Source organism: Haematobia irritans, chromosome 5 (genome assembly GCF_050003625.1).
Source record: "Haematobia irritans isolate KBUSLIRL chromosome 5, ASM5000362v1, whole genome shotgun sequence".
NCBI classification, from domain to species: domain Eukaryota; kingdom Metazoa; phylum Arthropoda; class Insecta; order Diptera; family Muscidae; genus Haematobia; species Haematobia irritans.
This window is the reverse complement of record NC_134401.1, coordinates 129,611,791-129,630,733: the sequence shown is the minus strand read 5'-3', so window position 1 is coordinate 129,630,733 and position 18,943 is coordinate 129,611,791. Positions and strand designations below refer to the sequence as shown.

The 18,943-nt window shown below is 34.5% G+C and overlaps 1 protein-coding gene across 2 annotated transcripts in view; it reads right to left on the bottom strand.

Moving 5' to 3' along the window:
- The window catches only part of Gp150 (leucine-rich repeat domain-containing glycoprotein 150), a 113,649-nt gene that overhangs the window by 37,976 nt on the left and 56,730 nt on the right, over positions 1–18,943 (bottom strand). Inside the window, exons 1-3 of one of the 2 annotated variants that reach the window (XM_075313377.1) lie at positions 17,371–17,511; positions 17,082–17,213; positions 12–82 (exon numbers count right to left, since the gene is read on the bottom strand). The gene's annotated coding sequence lies outside the window, so the exon portion shown is untranslated. Of the gene's footprint in view, positions 1–11; positions 83–17,081; positions 17,214–17,370; positions 17,512–18,943 lie in introns of those variants that run through there. The other variant, XM_075313376.1, reaches the window with a different exon arrangement.

Here is an 18,943-nt window from a genome sequence, read left to right as displayed (position 1 = left end):
GCATTACTCACCTTATAATTAAGAATTATATTTATTTATATACCCCTGAGGTTATAATAATTGTATGCCACAAAGTTGGTAACTGAAATAAATAAAAAAGAGAATACGCATTTTAAAAATCAAGTTAATGGAGGAGAATGGTGATAATAATAAAATCATATGAGTATTAATATTTAATGTTATAAATTTTTTCCAGTTATAGAAAATGTAGAAAAATGTAGAAAATTGTGGCCTTCACGTTTGAATCACGCGAGATACGAGTGACTTCAGAGGAATACATTTTTTGTGTATATATATAGATTATAGAAGCCATAACCGATCATTCAGATCGATTCGGTGTAGACCAATATTTTTGCCATTTGTAAAATTTTATTGTTCAATAGCAAAAAATGGCGGAAATACTATCAAATTTTAGAATCAAACTAGATTTGTTCGAATTGACTACCTTTGGCACGAATTATGGTTCTTCGGTATCTTGGCCCATCCCTACACTGAAAAAAATATTGTCGTGAGGTCAAAGATTTCATGTCTTTAAAATACGAATACAAATTTTGCTTAAGATAGAAGACGCATTTCTCTAAAATAAAGTTATTTTCCTTGTCCAAAAGTCGATGAACTTTTCAATGAAGTCGTATTGTCCTTATAATTAAGTGCTTTGACTTAAAAATGGGTATCTTAACATGAAAGAAAAAATTTATAGACTAAGGTCAACTTGACTTTAATAATTCAGAAAAATTCTTTAAATTTAATGAAACTGTCTTTAAATTTGTTGTCTTTTTGCATCTTGACTACAAAGCAAAAAATCGTTCAAATATAGGACATGTTTTTCAAAACTTTATTTTAAAGAAGTTTTTTACTTCAAACATAGCATAATTTCTACTGGAAGTAGAGTCCTAATTTGGAAAATAAAGTTGCCGTTAACTCGTTTTTAAAGGACTTTGATAGCATATGAAGAAAAAAAGCTGAGAAAGCGAAAAATTAAAATTTGCTTCCTAGAAGCAAGTACACAAAACCTAAATTTAAAAGAGAATTGTGTCTTAAAAGTATCCTTACTTGTATTCTCCGCTTCTTTGGCTCGGAATCAATACCAAATTTTTTAAAGTAAAGACAAAATCTTTGGAACCGAGTATGCTTTTTTTTCAGTGTATGAAGTGCCGTCTTAAGATGATTGATACTTTGGTAATTTTTACGAGGGCAGTTCGGAAACTTCTTAGTCTAGCACAAAAAGCGCGGTATAAACAGAAAAAAGTTAAGTGTTTTGGAAACTTCCATCTCTGTTATGAACACATGTTAATTTTTTTCCCGATCTGGCAACTCCTTCGTATAGAAACAGGTGTTCAAAAAAGACGCATCCGCAATTTTTTTTTACAATGGAAAAATTATAAATGCGTGCAGTCATCAAATATTTACATAAAAAAAGTTTATCGGGACAAGAAATTCATAATGATATGGTGAATGTGTTAGGTGAAAGTGCTCCTTCATATACAACATTAAAAAAATGGGTTTCTAAATTTAAACGTGGTCGTACAAGCATTGAAGATGAACCACGTAGTGGAAGTCCAAAAGCGGCAACAACAACAGAAATTGTAGGCAAAGTACATGATATGGTATTAAATGATCGACGAATAAAAGTGCGTGAAATTGCTAATATCATGGGCATCTCAAATGATCGAGTCCATTTAATTTTGCATGAAGAACCACAGATGAAAAAGCTTTCTGCAAGATGGTTGCCGCATTTGTTAACAGTCGATCAAAAACGCATAAGAATGAACATTTCTCAAGCTTGTTTGGATCGTTTTAAGCGAAATAAAATGGATTTTCAGTTACAGTTGTGAACCACTATTTTGAAGACCTTGAGGAAAACTATATTAATCAAGGGATAGAATTGCTAGAAAAGCGTTGGACTAAGTGTATTGAAGTTTCAGGAAAAACTAACAATTCTCTTTCATTGATAGGCTAAGAAGTTTCCGAACCGCCCTCGTAGTGCCAACCTTAACAAAATGCCCCAGGCGCAAAAGTCTAACGGATTGAGATCCGCAGATTTTGGTGGCCATTGTGGGGTAGAATTTCAGCGCCATTCTTGGTTGAATAAAGCGGGGAGCTACCATCGCACACCATTAAAATCGGCGGTGGCCACCATTAAAATCTGGTGGCCAATCGAAGGTGCAGCTGATCTCTTGGGCAAGTACGCCCGATCATTTTGTTCACAAACAGCTCAATTTGGAATGACTTATTATCCGAGAAAAAAACCAAATTTGGTAATAGAACACTTTCGTGCAAAAGAAAACCTTTGTTCTTTCAAGTCTAATTTGTAAAAGGTGCAAGAACTCATCAATGCAACCCCATGCACTGTTTGCAACTTCAAAGGCTTAGTCCAACCTCGTTTTCGCGATATGTTCTATCACAATAATTTTTTTCTGAATGCAATACATCAAAATGCTTTTGTAAGGTTGTAACCAATAAAATGAACTGTCACTCGAAGTAATCTGGATAGCGGTTTAGAAGTTGCTTGGAATACATATCAGCCACACTTTGTATGCCAGCATCTTAATTGTTTGACCTTTCCAGTTGAATTTTATTAATTTTTCACAACATAACACAATGATAACAATTTAGGTTATATGAGTTTTTCCCACAGTGAAAATTTTAATGAAAATTATTTAAAATGTTTTTTTTTTTTTTTATTGAAACAAACATCAAACGTAACATTAACAAAACAATCTCTGTCTAGAATTTCGGATAATAGCCATCACTTACAGCAACCCATTAACACAGAATTGTTTGATTAGTGGCATAAGATAATAACATTAAAACCTAATGATGTTTCATAATTTGTTGTTTGTTTGTTTTATAAATTTGTTATATAAATTTATTTTATCAATTTTTTATATTATTTGTAATTATAAAAAATTAAAAGAAAAAATATTTTATTTGACGCACTTTCTTTTCACGTATTTTCACGTTGTACTTTTGTTAAATAGAATTATAAATTTTATACTGTGACAATTTTTAATGTTGACTGATTGATGTCCAGAATGGCAATACCACAGAATTCAATTGATTTGATCTTAATTAGCCTTCACCATCATCCTTTTAAGCTTACATTAAGTATTTTTTTCTGGTTTTGTTAAAACATCTGGTTTTTTTTTTTCTTGTTACAAAGTTAAGGGCGATATGTGTAAATATTAAAACATAAATAAGTTAAATTCATAATGTTTACATCCAATTCATTGTGGGGAATTTCTTGAAGCAATTGCGGAAAATGTTTGATCATGAAAAATTATGACGATCGGGTAATTTACATAAATTATTTATTTATTTTCTTCGATATCTAAGCTCGTTAAGAAAAGTAAGTAGGGCATTTTAAAAATATGGGGCAGGAAGTTTAAATTAAATTATGTTAATTTGCTAACAACTCAATAATTCGGTCAGTAAATATTAAAATTATAACCGGTTTCACACATATTAAGTAAAATTTTATACAAAAATAATAAAGAATGGAAATAAGGAGACTTTGTCAGAAATGATCAGTCGAATAAACCACAAAAAAAGAATGAGGCATGAACACTTTAATATTTTTAAATCAATGAATTATTTCAATTTCATTCTATTTGATTTAATTAATTTTATTTTTCTTTATTCTATCTTTTACATTAATTATACCCTCCATCATAGGATGGGGGTATACTAACTTTGTCGTTCCATTTGTAACACATCGAAATATTGATAGAATACCCCATAAATTGTGTATATTCTGGGTCGAGCTGAATTGCATGTCAGCCGAGAAATAGCAAAATATTTTTTATTTTAAATTTCTTTCCTTAGTTTTATACTCACTATACTATACAGTCGTCTGCTGTTTACTTTTGGACTCATACGCGTAAATCCCCGATTCATCACCTGCCACGATGTCATAGACGTGTTTCGAAGCTCCGCGATCGTAATTTTGGAGTTTTTTTTTTTTTTGAATAATCGACAATAACCTTTGCGATTGTATTCTTCAAGTTGTCTGAATCTCACGATTGGTCACATGGTGCTCTGCATCAATGGTTTCCAGAACAACAATTGATTTTTGACGTCTTTCATGAAATTAGTCTTGGAGTGAACTACGACCTCAGTTGAAGTCACCATACTATTGATAAACATTACTCGGAAACACGACCTGTAGGCACACGGAACTTGTTGCTTCAACTGGGCAACATTTAAGGACGGACTATATGGCGACTCGGCATGTATATAAAGGCAAGCTAAGATTGTTTATCCCAAGCATAGACGACTGGGAGGAAAAGCGTATACTTTTTGGAGATCTGAACATTTATACGGACGGATCGAAAATGGCTGAAGGCCTGGGCAGTGGTATCTACTGCGAGGAGCTAGGAATCAGTGAGTCATATGGAATGGACAACGCATGTAGCATCTTTCAGGCGGAGATATTTGCTATTGCCAAAGCTGCGGAGCTTCTGTTGATGAGGCAGTCAGGCAGCAATGAAGGCCTTAGATAATACGAACATAACATTGGAGATAGTCGGCCGTTGTCGTAGAGAACTCAGAGTTCTCGCTGAACAGCATATATAACTCTGTGCTGGGTACCTGGACATTATGGAATAAGGGACAATGAAGAGACAGATGTGCTGGTTAAGGAAGGTGCACGCGCTATGGATAACATCGTCACGGACGTTTTACCCCCGCTATCTTTATATACTTACAGGGTCAAAGTTAAATACGATGATCTGTGGAAGGAACGATGGACTTCCTCTGTGGGTAGCGAGCGGACCAAATTGATATGGAACGACAAGAGTAGTAGAAACTCAGCATTTCTAATGGCGACGAATAGAGAGGATTTAAGGACGTTAATAGGCATCACACTGAAAAAAAAGCATACTCGGTTCCAAAGATTTTGTCTTTACTTTAAAAAATTTGGTATTGATTCCGAGCCAAAGAAGCGGAGAATACAAGTAAGGATACTTTTAAGACACAATTCTCTTTTAAATTTAGGTTTTGTGTACTTGCTTCTAGGAAGCAAATTTTAATTTTTCGCTTTCTCAGCTTTTTTTCTTCATATGCTATCAAAGTCCTTTAAAAACGAGTTAACGGCAACTTTATTTTCCAAATTAGGACTCGACTTCCAGTAGAAATTATGCTATGTTTGAAGTAAAAAACTTCTTTAAAATAAAGTTTTGAAAAACATGTCCTATATTTGAACGATTTTTAGCTTTGTAGTCAAGATGCAAAAAGACAACAAATTTAAAGACATTTTCATTAAATTTAAAGAATTTTTCTGAAATATTAAATTCAAGTTGACCTTAGCCTATAACTTTTTTCTTTCATGTTAAGATACCCATTTTTAAGTCAAATCACTTAATTATAAGGACAATACGACTTCATTGAAAATTTTATCGACTTTTGGACAAGGAAAATAACTTTATTTTAGAGAAATGCGTCTTCTATGCTAAGCAAAATTTGTATTCGTATTTTAAAGACATGAAATCTTTGACCTCACGACAATATTTTTTTCAGTGCATAATAGGGCACAACAGACTTGGGAAGCATATGGTCAGGATTGGCTTAATGGCCGATGATATTTGTAGATGGTGCCTTGACCCGGAGGCTACAGAAGACTCTTACCACTTTCTGTGCCAGTGTCCGGCATTATCTTTTAGACGAAACAAGATATTGGATTTCTTTTTCTTTCAGGATATTACTGAGGTACGGGACTGTAATTTAAAGTATATACTCGCCTTTAACAAGGCTTCTGGATGGAAGACCTAGAGAACCGTATTATTTTCTATGAGAAATCACGATGGACCAACATAGTCTAAGTGGACACCATTTTTCCTTTCTACGGAGTTTTCCTAACCTAACCTCGATAAACATTGGTTCTTGACGCAGCTTCATCTCCAAAAATTGTTGTTAAATTTTTGTGCGAAATTTGTATGTGAAAACGTTCTGAGTTTGTATAACCTCAAAAATATCAAGCTTGAGTATCCCCTACAATCTATTTTCTAAGGATTTATTTAATTCGTTGTATAGTACGCTAATAATTTGTTATATATTTAAATGATGGCTCATTCTACACTTATAATTGTTGGACTTCTTTGGGTGTTTCGGTATATCAATATTTATGGTCTGAATAGATTCAAACCAAAATAAATCATCACAAATTAAAAGTGAGTCAAAGATTTATTTCTCCCTTGTAAGGTAGACTGACGTACAGACATGGTTCATTTTACTAAGACAGTAAGAAATTTAAATAGATCACCGATATGTACTTCATATTTAGGTCGTTTGCAATTATCTACAATGTCCACATTCCGTAAAGCTATAACAAAAATGTCTTTGTTCAAATTGCTCCTCATTAGCCCTTTGTTGAAACCTTGGCTTTGTTTTGAGACAATGATTGCCACAATAAAAGATTTCTAAAATAGGAAATATATATATAAAATACAAATATGTCATTATTCAATTATTGTGGTTGTGTATATGCATATGTTCAGGGGAGATTTTTAGCGGTTTGTCATGTCTCATTTATAAGAAAAACAAATCAGCGATATTCAATCTACTGTAAGTGTTGTAATGCACAATCAAAAGAATTATTCAAATTGACATGAAATCGTGTTGTTTTTATCTATTTATTCACTATGGATAGATATAACATTACCAAATATAAAATTCTAATATTGATATTTGATCAATTAATGAAAAATGATCACAGTGCTATAGTTTAAGCACTTTTTGCAATAGCAGGAAGTTTTGCAAAATGAAGTAACTATTGGTAACTTGATTGGAGGTTAGGTTGACATTTTTAATTATTTTGAGTGAAATAGTCAGTGTTGGCCTATCGCAAACTGTGACTTTTGCGACATAGGTTTACGACGGTATAATACGTATGTCGCAAAAGTCGTAAACCTAATGTAAAACAAGTATATACGGCCGTAAGTTCGGCCAGGCCGATGCTTATATACCCTCCACCATGGATTGCGTAGAAACTTCTACGAAAGACTGTCATCCACATTCGAATTACTTGGGTTGTGGCATCTTAAAACTTCTTAACATCGTTTTCTAAATTGTGAGTTAGTCCATACGTGGTATATACTAGACAAAAAACGTATGTATAGGTAAGTCTACAAATAATTATGAATCGATATCGACTTTTGCACGGTACGTAGGGAGCCAGAATTGAAATATGGGGGTCGCTTATATTGGGGCTATATATAATTATGAATTTGATAGGGACCAATTTTTGTGTGATTGGGGATCGATTTATCTGAGGGATATATATAACTATAGATCGATATGGACCTAGTTAGGCATGGTTATTAACGGTCATATACTAGCACAATGTACCAAATTTCAACTGACTCGGATGAAATTTGTTCCTCCAAGATGCTGCAAAACCAAATCTCGGGATCGGTTTATATGGGGGCTATATATGATTATGGACTGATATAGACCACTTTTGGCATGGTAGTTGGATACCATATACTAACACCACGTACCAAATTTCAACTGAATCAGGTGAATTTTGGTCTTCCAAGAGGCTCCGGAGGTCAAATCTGATGATATGGACCGATGTGGACCAATTTTTGCATGGTCATTAGAGACAATAAACTAACACCATGTACCAAAGTTCAGCTGGATCGGATGAAATTTGCTTCTCTTAGAGGCTACGCAAGCCAAATCTGGGGATCGGTTTATATGGGGGCTATATATACTTATGGACCGATGTGGACCAATTTGTGCATGGTTGTTAAAGACCATATACTAACACCATGTACCAAATTTCAGCCGGATCGGATGAAATTTGCTTCTCTTAGAGGCTACGCAAGCCAAATCTGGGGATCGGTTTATATGGGGGCTATATATACTTATGGACCGATGTGGACCAATTTGTGCATGGTTGTTAAAGACCATATACTAACACCATGTACCAAATTTCAGCCGGATCGGATGAAAGTTGCTTCTCTTAGAGGCACCGAAAGCCAAATCGGGGGATCGGTTTATATGGGGGCTATATATAATTATGGATCGATGTGGACGAATTTTTGCATGGTTGTTAGAGATCATATGCTGACACCATGTACGAAATTTCAGCCGGATCGGACGAAATTTGCTTCTTTCATAGGCTCCGCAAACCAAATCGGGGAATCGGTTTATATGGGGGCTATACGTAAAAGTGGACCGAACAACTACTTGTGCCAAGTTTCAAGTCGATAGCTTGTTTCGTTCGGAAGTTAGCGTGATTTCAACAGACGGACGGACACGCTCAGATCGACTCAGAATTTCACCACGAGCCAGAATATATATACTTTATGGGGTCTTAGAGCAATATTTCGATGTGTTACAAACGGAATGACAAAGTTAATATACCCCCATCCTATGGTGGAGGGTATAAAAACCTATTTTTGAATTAAAGAAATTGTGAATATTTTTATACCCTCCACCATAGGATGGGGGTATATTAACTTTGTTATTCCGTTTGTAACACATTGAAATCTTACTCTAAGACCCCATAGAGTATATATATTATGGGTCGTGGTGAAATTCTGAGCCGATCTGAGCATGTCCGTCCGTCCGTCTGTTCAAATCACGCTAACTTCCGAACGAAACAAGCTATCGACTTGAAACTTGGCATAAGTAGTTGTTATTGATGTAGGTCGAATGGTATTGCAAATGGGCCATATCGGACCACTTTTACGTATAGCCCCCATATAAACCGACCCCCAGATTTGGCTTGCAGAGCCTCTTGGAGGAGCAAAATTCATCCGATGCGATTGAAATTTTGTACGTGGTGTTAGCATATGGTCTCCAACAACCATGCAAAAATTGTTTCATATCGGTCCATAATGATATATAGACCCCATATAAATCGATCCCCGGATTTGACCTCCGGAACCTCTTGGAGGCGCAAAATTTATCCGATTCGGTTGAAATTTGTTACATTGCGCTAGTATATGGCCGCTAACAGCCATGCAAAAATTTGTCCATATTATATATATCCAATGGCCAAGCACACAAAAATTGGTCCATATCGCCAAAACTAATCTACCAAAATGTTATTACTATAGAAAGTTTTGTCAAAATTTTATTTCTGTAGAAAATTTTGTCAAAATTTTATTACTATAGAAAGTTTTGTCAAAATTTTATTTCTGTAGAAAATTTTGTCAAAATTTTATTTCTGTAGAAAATATTGTCAAAATTTTATTTCTATAGAAAATTTAGTCAAAATTTTATTTCTATAGAAAATGTTGTCAAAATTTTATTTCTATAGACAATTTTGTCAAAATTTTATTTCTATAGAAAATTTTATTTCTATAGAAAATTTTGTCAAAATTTTATTTCTATAGAAAATTTTGTCAAAATGTTATTTCTATAGAAAATTTAGTCAACATTTAATTTCTATAGAAAATTATGTCAACATTTTATTTCTATAGAACATGTTATTTCTATAGAAAATTTAGTCAACATTTAATTTCTATAGAAAATTTTGTCAACATTTTATTTCTATAGACAATTTTGTCGAACTGAATTATATACGTATTTAATCGGCCTTTTTTTGTTTAATATATCCCCCGTATGGACTAACATACAATTTAGAAGACGGTGTTAAGGATTATTTAAGATACCTTGCCATCGGCAAGTGTTACCGCAACCCAAGTAATTTGATTGTGGATGACAGTCGTTAGTAAAAGTTTCTATGCAATCCATGGTGGAGGGTGCATAAGATTCGGCCTGGCCGAACTTACGGCCGTATATACTTGTTTAATTTAATTTAGTTAGGCATCCCGATAAAAGGGATGCAAAAAAAAATATTTTTTCAAATCTCCACTAGGTTTACATCTCTCATTCGCAACTCCAAACTATTCTTGGTTTGCTACAATTGTGAAAAATTTCAATTAGTATGGAAATTGGCTCTAATAAGCCAAAACGTGATTTTATAAAATTCTCTCTAAACAAAAATTCACTTTTGCAAGACTCAAGTAGTCTTCCTGCTTTCCAGTTTCTGCAGAAATTTTGGAAAGAAAGGATGAGCGAATACCGACCGCTACGTTTACTGCACCATCAAGTAGTTCATTGTAATTTCGGCTTGGAATCACCAATTGAAATAACTCTATTCTCATTTTTTTAACTCGTTAATAACTTCCTGAGAATTTAAATTTCTTTGCACATATCATCATCTTGGATATCATTCTCTGCCTAGCTGAAGGGACAGAAGTATTTTGAGTTTGCGACGTTTGCGTTTACAACTTTGCGACAGTCGCAAACCTAAAATAGCTTCATACAGACCATTTCTGGAAATAGTATATTTCCATACGAGTTCTTAACCACCCTAATATCTTTGTTTGTTTTTATAATTGCAAATTCATTTAACAATATTATTTATTATATACACGTGTTTCGTTTTTAATTTTCTATTCTAATATTATTATAAGATAGTTCTCTCTTCAAATATTTCATTTCATTTGTAATAATGTCTATATATAGGTATTTCATTGGGTGTTCATTAATATGAAACAGAAGTACATTCCTTTTGCGATTGCATTTGAGTGATATCTACCGACAATAAGTAAACTTGAAAACAATCTATAAATATTCAAAATAGTTAATTATTGCAATTACATTTGAAGTGTACATTCGAAAACAAATATTGACTTCACAAATATTATCTAACATCGCAATCTGTACTCTTAATCCTTAAATGAAGCTCAAAAATTATTGATCCAAGTTATTTAAATATAACTGGAAAACTATACAAGTATTTTAAACTTTAAGGTGGGTATTAAGTTCGAGTTTAGCCGCTAAAGTGAAAACTAAATCAGCAGAAAAGGCATAAAATTATACATATTTGTTGTAAATTTTATTATAACTTGATGGGGAATAGCCCAAAGGAAATTTTCACAAAGTTTGTATTCCTTAAAATGGATTATTAAAGAAAAGTACTCGTGAAAAACTGAAGATTTTAGCGAATAAACTCGAACTTAATACCCACCTTTAGTAAATATCACTCAAAGATTGTTACCTAATTAACAAACGCCGACGCTGTTTTTATCATTCCATCACTTGAGTAATAAACAAATTTTACGATCGAAAGTATTTCATCGTTTCTCATTATATAGCCACCATGAAAAGGAAATCATAATACATGAATCAATCAGAAACTTCCTTAATTTTACGATCGAAAATGTTTACTACTTATGTTTTGCTTTTTTATTATAATTGTTAAATTTCCCACTAAATTTGTATATGTCTTTGTGTTCCTCTTTTTATATTGTCAAAAACGTTGGAAATCGTTAAAAGATGGCAAGTTTTATGTTTGAATTAATTTTCGGGTTTTGAAATGGAAAAATCATGTTTGATATCTGAAGCTTTAAAAATGCAATACACTTTAACAGTTTTATATCAAAAACAAGTAGGGAAAGTCTAAAGTCGGGCGGGGCCGACTATATTATACCCTTCACCACTTTGTAAGTCCACATTTTCGATACCATATCAAATCCGTCCAATGTGTTGGATGCTATATGAATCCATACACATATATTCTGTATATCTGAGCAGATCTGTACAGAGTTCTCCAATACTTATAGATTTTACATTTAAGTCGTCAAATGCACTGAATCTACTCCCTGTGAAAAATTTCACGTAAATCGGATAACAACTTTGACCTCTGTGGTCATATGACGGAAAATCGGGCGAAAGATATATATGGGAGCTATATCAAAATCTGAATCGACTTCAACCAAAATAAACACGCATATGCAGAACCTTAATTCTACTGCCTGTGCAACGTTTCAAGTTCAATTCTACTCCCTCTGCAAAATTTCACGTAAATCAGAGTAGCACTTTTGCCTCTGTGGGCATATTAGTCCAAATCGGGCGAATGATATATATGGGAGCTATATCTAAATCTGAACCGACTTCAACTAAATTTTGCACAATTAACGATACTATAAAACGTTCTCCTTGTGCAAAATTTCAAGCAACCCATGGCAAAACTCTGGCTTTTGAGGCCATATAAATCAAAATCCGACGAAAGATATAAATGGGAGCTATATCTAAATCGGAACCGATTTTAACCAAATTAAGCACACTTAACGATACTATTAAACGTACTCGTTGTGCAAAATTTGAAGCAAATCAGGGCAAAACTCTCGCTTTTGGGGCCATATAAGTCCAAATCGGTCGAAAGATATATATGGGAGCTATATCTAAATCTGAACCGATTTCAACTAAATTTGGCACAATTAACGAAACTATTAAACGTACTTCTTCTACAAAATTTTAATCAAATCAGGGCAAAACTCTGGCTTTTGAAGCCATATAAGTCAAAATCGGACGAATGATATATAGGGGAGCTATATCTAAATCTGAACCGATTTCAACTAAATTTGGCACAATTCACGATACTATTAAACGTACTCGTTGTGCAAAATTTGAAGCAAATCAGGGCAAAACTCTCGCTTTTGGGACCATATAAGTCCAAATCGGACGAAAGATATATATGGGAGCTATATATAAATCTGAACCGATTTAGCTGATATTTGGCAGTTTTTACGGGACTGATAAAACATTCAGATGTACAAAATTTTAAGAACGTCGGTTCATAAATACGTGAATTATGATCAAATCGGTGATAACTATATATGGCAGCTATATCTAAATCTGAACCGATTTTTTCCAAAATCAATAGCGATTGTCTTCTACCCGAAGAAAGACGTTATGTCAAATTTGAGGGCGATCGGACTTAAACTGCGACCTGTACTTTGTGCACAAAATTACATATACAGACAGACAGACGGACATCGCTAAATCGACTCAGAATTTAATTCTAAGCCGATCGGTATACATACTAAAAGATGGGTCTATGACAATTATTTCTTGGCGTTACATACATATACCCTGTACCACAGTAGTGAAGGATATAATAAGATAAATATTTGAATGCAATAGGCTTTTGAAGGAATAAACATTTTGGCTATTTCAAAATTGTAGTTTTTTGCAATATATATTAAACTTATAAATAATGTTCTTTCATATTTATCTAACAAAATGAAAGAAATTCCTCCTCTTCTATATTCCACATTGAATTCCCCTTCCGCAAAATCCACAACAATCGAATAAGTTTGAAGGTGCTGAATTGAAGGATTTACACGACGATGACTCGTGTCACTCAAGATGAACATGCCAAATTGCTCGTTTTCTATTTTCCATCGATTGAAATTGTTGTGAATGATTCAAAAGCAAGGAAATTGCGTACCGTATGAGTGAATGCAGAGAGACGTCGAATGGCGATTTTTCAATTGCACAAACACTTTCTGGCAAATACTCAAATAGGAAGTCCTATTTCACTCTCCGCATGGACCAGATATTATCCTTTTGGACTACCACTTATTCTGGTGTATGACACCTGACCTGGCTGATCAGCATTTTCGTTCTTTTGAGGAAGCCAAAAATTGGGTAGATTCGCGGATTGTCCAAACGACGAGCGTTTTTTCGCCGCGGTGTCCATATCTTGCTAGAAAGATGGGAATACTTCGTTTGATCAGGCTGTTATAAAATATATACTTGTGAAAAGTCGGTACTAGGGTTGCCTTTTATATTTCGGGATTAGCGATCAAAAAACAAATATTGATCATCGAAAATCGCTTTATGGTTTTTCAAAATATTCCCCATTAAGATCTATAGGCTTCTGGATGCGTTTGATGGACAATACTTCGTTTGATCAGGCTGTTATAAAATATATACTTGTGAAAAGTCGGTACTAGGGTTGCCTTTTATATTTCGGGATTAGCGATCAAAAAACAAATATTGATCATCGAAAATCGCTTTATGGTTTTTCAAAATATTCCCCATTAAGATCTATAGGCTTCTGGATGCGTTTGAAACAATTGATCGAAGCACTTCTGCCAATCTGATTGAGGTATCTCCAAAAAAATGTATTCTCTATGCATCACCAGACCTCTGTTTTTTTACGAACGGGAATACAATGAAATCATTCGGTGCCAAGTCAGCGGATGACTCATCAAATCGCTGCTTTGTAGGCTCACAACTGCAATTCTTGAAGACTGATCCGTTTTCGGCGGTTGGGTTTCCTGATACCTTGGAAGACATTAGGAAAATAAATGGTTTTAGACCACTGAAAATTGACGGTTCTTCGTTGTTCTAGTTGTTTTATTGCTTCATGTCCAGTTTTTCCGAAAAAACAGGGTGTCATGTGCTTGCAAGTATGCCCCGTACGCGAGCAACTTTTGTTGGATTTGGGTCATTCTCAAACACCCATACAGTCGACTTCTGTTTACTTTCGGGCTCATATGCATAAATTCACGATTCATCACCTTTCACGATGTCATAGATTTGTTTCGAAGCACGGCGCATTTGGAGCATTTCTTTCGATCAATGGACACGAGCCTTTTTTAGAGCGATTGACAAATTGTCGTCAAATTTTTTTGACGGTCAAATGTTCCTACAATATTGAATGTATACTGGTCCCACTAATGACTAAGGTTGTCTCAACCTCACCATAGGTCACATGATAATCTTGCATTATCAGTTGGGACATATCATCAATGGTTTTTTCGGAACAACAACTGATTTTGGAAGACGTTCACAAAATCCCTCTTGAAGTGAACTACGACCTCGGTTGAATTCACCATACCATCGTTAAACACTGGTCCTTGACGGAGTTTAATAGCCAAAATTTGAATTATGTTCATCGATACACTTTTGTTGAATTAATCCACGTCGAAAGTCGTAAAAAAATTAACAGGTTGGCTGATAAGTCCCCGGTCTGACACATAAATGGCGTCGCTAGTATTAAATGCATATTATTTTTATATAGTACCAACCTTCAAATGATTCGTGTCAAAATTTGACGTCTGTAAGTCAATTAGTTTGTGAGATAGAGCATCTTTTGTGAAGCAAATTTTGCTATTGTGAAAAAAAATGGAAAAAAGGAATTTCGCGTTTTGATAAAATACTGGTTTCTGAAGGGAAAAAATACGGTGGAAGCAATAACTTGGCTTGATAATGAGTTTCCGGACTCTGCCCCAGGGAAATAAAAAAATAATTGATTGGTATGCAAAATTCAAGCGTGGTGAAATGAGCACGGAGGACGGTGAACGCAGTGGACGCCTGAAAGGGGTGGTTACCGACGAAAACATCAAACAAATCCACAAAATGACTTTGAATGACCGTAAAATGAAGTTGATCGAGATAGCAGAGGCCTTAAAGATATCAAAGAAACGTGTTGGTCATATCATTCATCAATATTTGGATATGCGGAAGCTCTGTGCAAAATGGGTGCCGCGCGAGCTCACATTTGACCAAAAACAACAACGTGTTGATGATTCTGAGCGGCGTTTGCAGCTGTTAACTCGTAATACACCCGAGTTTTTCGTCGATATGTGACAATGGATGAAACATGGCTCCATCACTACACTCCTGAGTCCAATCGACAGTCGGCTGAGTGGACAGCGACCGGTGAACCGTCTCCGAAGCGTGGAAAGACTCAAAAGTCCGCTGGCAAAGTAATGGCCTCTGTTTTTTGGAATAATTTTTATCCGCATGGAATAATTTTTATCGATTATCTTGAAAAGGGAAAAACCATCAACAGTGACTATTATATGGCGTTATTGGAGCATTTGAAGGTCGAAATCGCGGCAAAACAGCCCCATATGAAGAAGAAAAAAGTGTTGTTCCACCAAGTCAACGCACCGTGCCACAAGTTATTGGGAACGATGGCAAAAATTCATGAATTGGGCTTCGAATTGCTTCCCCACCCACCGTATTCTCCAGATCTGGCCCCAGCGACTTTTTCTTGTTCTCGGACATCAAAAGCATGCTCGCAGGGAAAAAATTTGGCTGCAATGAAGAGGTGATCGCCGAAACTGAAGCCTATTTTGAAGCAAAACCGAATGAGTACTGCCAAAATGGTATCAAAAAATTGGAAGGTCGTTATAATCGTTGTATCGCTCTTGAAGGGAACTATGTTGAATAATAAAAACGAGGTTTTCTTTGTTAGACCGGGGACTTATCAGCCAACCTGTTATCGCACGGAAATTTTCATGATTTGAATCAATTTTTTGGACGATATGAATCTGTTCAGTTACTGTAAACAGTACAAATATCGCTCGTAAGTCCAAACTTTCTGAGTACGTATAACCTCAAAAATGCCAAACGCTATAATAGAGTTGGCAGATTGCAAATGAGGGTTGCCCAATCCCCAAATATAAAAGGCAATGCTCGTACATTTTTTTTTTTTTTTGAAATAAGTTTTTAAATATGTGGAAAAATCCTCATGTCTAATTTGCGCCCTTGAGATATTTACAGATATACTTGTGAGAACTCAGTAACATTCGTGTAGTTTAAATATCGTCCATATTATTATTCCATACCCCAGTTAGGTTAGGTTAGGTTAAAGTGGCAGCCCGATTAAGATTCAGGCTCACTTAGACTATTCAGCCCATTGTGATAGAAAAATGACAATTGTAAGAATTTAAAAAGTACAGCGTAACCTCTCAAACTTAGACACCCTGTAAAGTGGAAGCCTCTCAAAAGTGGACAACTTTCGTGAGACGTTTGGTATATGACCTCTCATAAGTGGACGAAATTTAGGCGACGTGGGTGTCTACTTTTGAGAGGTTGCCATTCTATATATATATACAGTAAAACCTCTCAAACTTGGACACTCTGAAAATCAGACACCTTCCAAATGTGGACAGTTGTTGGGGACGTTTTCTATATTAACACATTAAAATTAACCTCTCATACATGGACACCTCTCAAATGTGGATAAATTTAAGGCGACCGAGGGTGTCCACCTTTCAGAGGTTTAATTGTATTCAGAATTTTTGAACATGGTTGCTTTATTCTTACTAATCCATTTAAATCCATATTAAAATTTGAATATTCTATTTTGTTGTGTGTGAGAGTGTACATTGTAACATTCACCTAACACAAATTTCCATAAAAACTAAATACTTTCACTTCACTTCACGACGTCAACGTTATGACAATAATGACGACACTTTACACCGGTATCATTTGTTTAACTAATCCAAATACTTCCTGTTTTCCCAAATACATACCCCGAATGGCCGACAAGTATGGTGTTCCGTTAATATATTTTATACGCAGTTGCTATTGTTGTTGTAATAATCCGTTGTAGAAATTCAATTTGAATATGAACTCAAGCAAAACAAACACAATTTTAGTCGATTCTATATGACAAAGAGAAAAGAGGGAGAGAGAGAGAGCTTAAAATAAACTTCAAACATAAGAATTTTTCCATCAATTATGATTTAAATGAACAAAAGACCAAAGCGACGACCACACTCTCAGTCTCAAAATCCCTAGATTTAGGCTCAATTTATTTACCACCATTCAAAATACCAAACCAAAGAATGAGGGTGTGAATCAAAGTCTCGAGTTAAGCCGTTGTCAACTACAATCTCGGCAATAACAACAACAGCAGCAAACACACAACAGCAATGGCAACGTTAGCGGCTTAAGTCATATGTCAGAGAACTGTCATATGATTAACTAAACACAATTGTCAACAGTTGTTAATATATTGAAAAGAAAAAAATACTGAAAATGACTTTGAGGCTATAGAAAAACAACAACCTTTACTGCATTGCATTTTTATCGTTGCGACGTTTCGAACCTGGCCAAACAAGCAGGCCACACACTCACGAAAAATAACAGTGTCGAGTGCACAATTGAAGCCATGTTGATTTTTTGTTTTTGGGTGAGAATAAATGATCTCACCCATGTAAGTCAATACATATTTCCATTATGGTGGGTGAGTGCATATATATATTCACCATTCACACCACACTTTGCTACAATGTGGCTTGTGGTTGTGTAAAAAAAATTGAGCTTTATAGAGATGGGCCCATTTACAATGTTCATTTAATGAACAACAAAAAAATAGATTAAGGGGAATCTAAGGTGTGATTTTATGAGGCAAAGTGTTGATATGGAAATTGTCTGTAATTAAATATAAGTAAGAATGAACAATTTAAACATTAGAGATAATTTAAAAAAGATTATTGGATTTACATGTGGTGGATATTGACGTCAGTTGAAAGTTGAAATAAAAAACAAATAATCGGAAAATGTTACACATTGTCAGAAAATTATAGCATGGAATGAATAAAAGTTCTAAGGCCTTTCAGGAGTATTTATTCGAAGACCCCATACTTAAAATCCAGTCAAGAAATCCAATGGAAGAGTGATCGTCTGGGTCTTGCGCTATAGCTTCATAAGTAATTAACGTTGATTTTTCGAATCTGCTTCATGGAATATTTTTAAATGATTTGAGTTCTAAACGTAGGTGTTATGTACGATTTTTTTTCACCAAAACTCTAAACTAAAAAATAAAAAAAAAAAAAAAATATGATAAATTTAGTTGATTGAGTAACACTTCGTCTTTTGAAATTATTAGATTAAAAATGTACTCGCGAAAATTAGTTTAGGAGAGTTAATGAAACCTTATAACGTGACCTAATGGTAACAATTGGTGCACAGATGGATCAAGGATAAAGCCTAATACTAAGATAATGTTTTCGCACGAATGTTCTATTGCATATAAAAGGAAAAGTTCCAAGGCATTGGTTGAGTAACATTTCGTCTTTTGAAAATTTTTGATTAAAAATGTACTCGGGAAAATTAGGTTAGGAGAGCTTATGAAACCTCATGTGCCCTAATGGTAACAATTGATACACAGATCGATCAAAAATAAAGCCTAATACTAAGATCAAGTTTTCGCACGAATGTTATATTCCATATAAAAAAGTTTGCGTCGAATAACAGCGAAATCTTTGTTTTGAGTTTGAACAGATAGTGATGCAAATATCTGAAATTTTCGAACATATATATAAGTTAGCAAGCATTAAGATCACATTTTCACACGAAAAACGGTTATACTCCATATCAAAACCGTTTG